The sequence below is a fragment of the Ammospiza nelsoni genome, chromosome 2 (genome assembly GCF_027579445.1).
Source record: "Ammospiza nelsoni isolate bAmmNel1 chromosome 2, bAmmNel1.pri, whole genome shotgun sequence".
NCBI lineage: Eukaryota > Metazoa > Chordata > Aves > Passeriformes > Passerellidae > Ammospiza > Ammospiza nelsoni.
Window position 1 is genome coordinate 818,476 of NC_080634.1, and position 6,000 is coordinate 824,475.

The 6,000-nt window shown below is 57.0% G+C and overlaps 1 protein-coding gene across 1 annotated transcript in view; it reads right to left on the minus strand.

Annotated features, from left to right (window-relative positions):
- SLCO2B1 (solute carrier organic anion transporter family member 2B1) overlaps positions 1-5,590 on the minus strand; it is a 29,241-nt gene extending 23,651 nt beyond the window's left edge. The window contains exon 1 of the mRNA XM_059466676.1: positions 5,516-5,590. The gene's annotated coding sequence lies outside the window, so the exon portion shown is untranslated. The remainder of the gene's footprint in view (positions 1-5,515) is intronic.
- Between the last annotated feature and the right edge of the window lie 410 nt (positions 5,591-6,000).

Genomic DNA, 6,000 nt, shown 5'->3' on the forward strand with positions numbered 1-6,000 from the left:
CCATTAGGCTTTAACTTGTTGTTCAGCACATTCTAATAGATGTTTTCATCTCCGCAGCAAATGGGGTGAAAGGCTTCCCATTATTGCTGTGTGTAATTCTATTTCCCCCGTGATGAGAGGCAAAGGAGCGGGGACCCGCAGCCTCAAACTAATTAACAAAATGCCGGGCTTGATGTAACTTCTCGCAGGAGCAGCCTGCCTGCGCTGTGGTGTTCATAAACCCTGAGAGGTGAATTCCACAGGGGACCCGCACGAGTCCTGAGTGCCACAGCAGCCTCTGCAGAACGCGATTGCTGCCCTCAGCCCCTTCTGAGAGAGACTGCTGTAACAAATGCAGGCTGGGATCAATACAGCGGGTTTGATCCTCGATGGAAGCAGGCAGGAAAAACTGCCCGGCCCCTGGAGGTCCAGCTGAGCAATGCTGGGGCAGAGGCACCTGCCTGGCTCCAGCCCTGATCAATTATCGACAGCCCCGAGCTTGCTGCTGCTGCTGCCCCTGGGGTGCTCAGGGGGCAGGAAAAGGGTGGAACAGCAAAGGCAGGAAACCCAAGGGAGCCTGGATTTCCGGGGATGGGAATACTCATGGAGCTGGAAGCAGGCTCCATGTCCTCTAATGTCTCTGTCCCTCATTAGACCTGCAAACCACAAATCCAGAATGCACCCTGTTATCCTTTCCAGCTCTCCTTTACATGTGTGGAGGAAGGAGGTAGGGCGCCTGACCCCCGGGCAGTGCTCAGCAGAGACATCAAACACCAGGGTTTGCCAGCAGATCAAACTGAGCACAAACCCTGCCCTCAGATCCCGCCCAGCTCACCCAGCTCCTCTCCCTTAGGAAGGAAACTAAACAGAAAAGTACTTTGATCCTGCTGAGAGGACATCAAATAAAGAGGGAGATAAGGCTTAACTGATAAAAAAAAAGAAAAGAAGGAAGGAAGGAAGGAAGGAAGGAAGGAAGGAAGGAAGGAAGGAAGGAAGGAAGGAAGGAAGGAAGGAAGGAAGGAAGGAAGGAAGGAAGGAAGGAAGGAAGGAAGGAAGGAAGGAAGGAAGGAAGGAAGGAAGGAAGGAAGGAAGGAAGGAAGGAAGGAAGGAAGGAAGGAAGGAAGGAAGGAAGGAAGGAAGGAAGGAAGGAAGGAAGGAAGGAAGGAAGGAAGGAAGGAAGGAAGGAAGGAAGGAAGGTTGTTCAGAGTGTTGCAGATCCATCACCTGCTGTTATTCCTTCAGCTACAGGTGCAGGGTTTGTCCTCAAAGCCCAGTTTTCTTCCCACTTCTGTCCTGGGTCAGTGCATCCCTCAGAAAGGCCTGGCGTGGCAATCCCAGGGATCTGAGCTCAGCCTCACACCAGGTGATGCCACTAAAATCCTGCCAGGAATGCCAGCCTCACCTGCCTGGCACCTCCCCTCTGCTCCCAGGGGACAGTGACTGCAGGGAGCTGCAGGCTGGGAATAACCCCCATCTGTGCAGGGAAGGATCCCTTGGGTTGGGAGGGACCTTAAAACTCACCCAGTGCCAGCCCTGCCATGGCAGGGAACCTTCCACTGCCCCGGCTGCTGCCAAGCCCTGTCCAGCGTGGCCTGGGACACTGCCAGGGATCCAGGGGCAGCCACAGGGAGGAATTCCCTCCCCAAATCCCACCTCATCCTGCCCTCAGGCAGTGGGAAGCTTTCCCTGTCCTGTCACTGCCTATATCTGAGGCCATCTCCCAAACCATTTGCAGCACTGATTCAGACGCTCCACTCGTCCCCAGGCTGCCTTGCTTTGACACCAGGGCAGCAGAAACGCCCCAGACCCCTCAGGGAGCTGCAGCAGGGTCCTGGCTGTGCCAGCAGGGTCTGGGCTGGGTGCTCAGCACCCTGTCCCATTCCCCAGGCCATTTCTCCTCCCAAAGCCTTCATCAGCAGCTGCTCCCTGGGCTGAGCAAGGAGAGGCACACGCTGGGCTCAGCAGAGCGTGAGTAAATAACAGCCAATGTAAGACAGCAAATTAAACCCCAGCAGGGCACTGGAAATGCCAGCAAATATTCCAGAATCTGTCTTCCTTCTGCTGAATAATTCTGCCTCTGGAGGCTGGAAGGGTGTCAGGGTGTGTATTTACCAAGGGGTAATTTGTGTATTTATGTGCCTGGGGTGAAGGGGAAGCTGGCTTGGAAGATGTGGGTGCAGAGATGCTTTATAACACAACAGAAGGGAAAAGCAGTGGACACACAGCATGGGAAAAGGCAGGGAACAACAAGGGATGCAGGGATGCGCCCGAGAGCTGCTCCTGCCTTGCACCATGTGGCAAAAAGAAAGAGAAATGAGATGGGCCCAGCTCAGTGACTCTGTGCAATGAGAAATGGGCCACAGATGACAGAAATCTTACAAGAAATTAGAATAGGAAAGCATTGCTGGAGGTTAAAAATGAGAGGCACAAGGAAAGCTGGTGTTGGAACACATGACGTGCAAGCACGGGCAGTGAGGGAGAGGCTCAGCCCTGCCCTGGTACCCCTCTGCGGGGGGATGATGGAACCCTGCTCCCCAGGTGCGTGCTGTGTGCTGAGGCCCCCCAGAGCTGCCTGCCTGTCCCTGGCACCCAGGCTGAGGGGGCTCCTGCGGGGTGACCAGCAGCACCGTTACACTGCTCCTGCCCCGTCCCTGCCGCCACCTGAGGGTTCCTCTGGGGCTCCAGGCTTTGTGGGCTTTGCCACACCGGGACTTCCCAGCTCTGCCAGTTTTGCTCCTCCCCTCCACGGTTCCATGCAGAATGTTGAGCACAGAAGTCACCCCTGTGTTCTGGATGGAGGCAGGTGCTGAATACACCCCCTGGCCTGGGAGGGACAGATGTGGCTGTGCTGCAGGAAAGCCTTGTCCTGTGCCCACTTTCTTATCTTAGCACCACCTCCTGTGTCTGGCAGGCAAACCCTTCCTGCCTCGAGCAGCTCCAGCCCTGGGTGGGAGTCAAAGTGCTGAAGGAAGGATGAGGAGCCCAATTCCAGCAGGAATCTGCCTTCCCACAGGCTGCAGGCAGTGCTTGGCTCTGTGGACAAACACCTGCCAAGAGAAGCCTGAAGGGAAGAGATCCCAAACCACAGCTTCCCCCGTTTGGGGTTCCATACACCATAAATACTTTCCTGATGTTTTTTCCCCTCTGTACTTCACTGCTGCTCGGACAGGAGTGAAAACTGAGAAAAACACAGATTTTCTGCTGAGTTCCCCTGAAAGCTGTGAGAGTTTGCAGTGTAAGGAACAGCTGGAGGAAATGGGCAGAGCCAGAGTGGCTCCAGGGACACAGACACCTCTGGTGAGAAAAATGAACTTTTTGAAGGGGAAGCTGTTGCAAAACAAGGAGCAAGAGCCCCTGCAATGGCCCCGTGCCTCGAACACACATCCTGAGTGGAAACCCCGGCAGCTCCCTGGAGCTGAGACCTCCTGGAGCAAACCAGAGCTTGTTTGCTATTTATTATCTGTAACTTCTGACAAAAGAAACCCCAACAAGTCCAGCTTCTCCATCTGCACTCATGGTCTGCCCAGGAGCACAGACCTGCTCCTCACACTGAGTATTCCACAAGGAGCAGCTGCACCCCAATCCTGAACATTTATTTCCAAGGGACATTCCAGGGCAGCTCTTTACCCCCTCCACACTAACCCAGGGATTACCAGCCAGAGCATCCCCAAATTTTGGAGGTGGACAGTACGACATGCTTCACCAGGAGCTGGGAATGATGCTGGCCACCTGCAAGCAACAGGGAGGGATGGATGGATGGATGGATGGATGGATGGATGGATGGATGGATGAGCAGTAAAATGCTGCTGCCAGGAAAGGGAACTGAGCAGAGCTTAGGAGAAGTGAGAAAATTCCTTAGCCAGCAAGAGAGGAGCTGGCTGTGAACAGCAGATGAAACACTGTGGGTGGGACAGACCTGGTGACATTTCTGGGTGCTGATGGACAAGGAGCAATTGCTGGAGCGAAGCCCCAGCCTGGAGCAGCTGGTGGGGGCTGGAGCTGGCACAGGAAAAGGAGGAAACGCTGGTATTTTGGGCAGCAGGGGGAACTACCCAGTGTCCTTCTCCCATTATTTAACATTGATGGACTGCACTGTGATCCATACACTTGGAGGGACCAAGAAAGTCCAGTGCAAATGGAATTAATTCCCGAGGTGCCCAGACGTGCAGCTGGAGGCACAGCTAGCCCCAGCCGGGCTGTCTGACAGTAACAAGCCCTTTCCTGCATCCCTGGGCGTGATCGTGTCCTGGGGTTTCTCCAGCCCTGCGCTCGCTCTCGGTTTTCCCTGGATGGCGCCCCAGAGCCTTGTGGTGTTCCAGTCGTGTCTCAAGGCAGGAATTCCCCTTGCCGTCTGCTCTGCCTCCCACACTGCCTGCACTTCCCTGGAAAAACACCTTTCCAAAGCCTGCCGTGCCAACGGCAGGTGCTGAGGGGGGAAATAGAGCTCCCAGGCCATCCCCCAAAGCCGCACCATGGCTCAAGACACGCAATATTTAACCTACTCCAGCCAGGGTGCATGTGGCAGGTCCAGGGCAGGGCACGGGGCAGAGCAGCATCCCTAGAGAAGCACTGGGAGCACACTGGGAGCACACTGGGAGCCAGGAACCACGGAGGAACCGGGGCTCTGTCCCACTGTCCCAAGCTGCTCCAAACCCAGTCCAACCTGGCCTGGAGCACTGCCAGGGATCCAGGAGCAGCCAGTGCTTTTGGGACATGCAGTGCCATTCCCTCCTGACACAGGGGCGTCCTTGCCCTTGGGTGCCCATCGCCAGGGGTGGGATCGGAGCAGCAGCCCCCACACAGGAGGGGACAGAGCCCACCCACCCTGCAGAGCCGTCCCCTTGTCCCCATGCCCAGCAGTGCCACCTGACAGAGCAGCAGGTGTGGCCAGCCCCAGCCCAACCCTGAAATCCGTGCTCCAGGGAGGACAGGCTGTTCCCACGGCTGGCTCCCGGGGGACGTGCCCGTCCCAAAGGCTTGAGGGACACGGCAGCTCCCCGTTTGCAGGAGCCAGCAGGAACACAGCCTCCTGCTGCTCCCAGAGCCCTGCAGCCGGGGAAAGCTCGGTGGGAGCAGCTCAGCACTGAGCCCAGAGCCTGCCATGACTCTGGGGCTGCAGGATCAGCGCTCCTCCCTGCTGGAGAGGCTTGGCTCGGCCAGGCTCCCTGTGCCAGCCAGGCACGGGTCAGATCCACGCTGCCTGCCCCTTCCCAAGATCCGGGCTGCAAACAGCCAGTGCCCTTCTAGGAGAAGTGAAACCACGGGAGAAAGCCAGCGGGGCAGCAGTGGGAAAATGGGAAAATTCCCTGCAGCGCGAGAAATGAGTGGGAAAAGAAAAGACCCTCAAGTAAATAAGCACAAGCAGAGAGGGAGCGACAGAGCACGGTGCAGGGGCTGTCACGGAGCGGGCACGGAGCAGGCACGGCGACACTCCTCTTTGCGCCCCTGAAGCTGCTCCCAGCCCAGCAGAGCCCTGCAGGAGCGCAGTTCCCGTCGCGCAGGCACCCTGCCCCGGCGGGCAGCCCTGCACACTCACCCCGGAGCACACTCTCCCGATGCTCCTCACCCCCGGCAGCCGGGCTGTCCCTCTGCCGCCGCCGCCGGGGCCATTCGGGCTGGTCCTGCGGTGGGCATGGCTCTGCGGAGGTGGGGCTTCTTCCTGCGCCTCCACTGTTAGCGGCGGAGCAAATCCCAATTTTGCAATCACGTTCCATAGGGTTTCATGTGTTCCCGTGTTTTCCTGCAGTCCCGGGGTGCCAGAGTGTGCGGTTTGCTGAGCCGGGGCTTTGCCAGCTGCGTACCCAGCCCCAGTCCCAACCGGGCTCGGCTTTCCCTCCAGCTCCAGTTCCCTCTCTCCTCCCTGCAAGGATCCCGTTCCTCCAGGGCACTTTCCTTGCGTTCGTTTTCTCACTTTGCTTCATCTGCGGGCTATTTTTTCTATAAATTTTGAAGCCGTGGTGTAATCCTAGGATTTGGGAAAGGGAAACTTTGTTTATCTAACCCTGGACTATTTATTTTCAA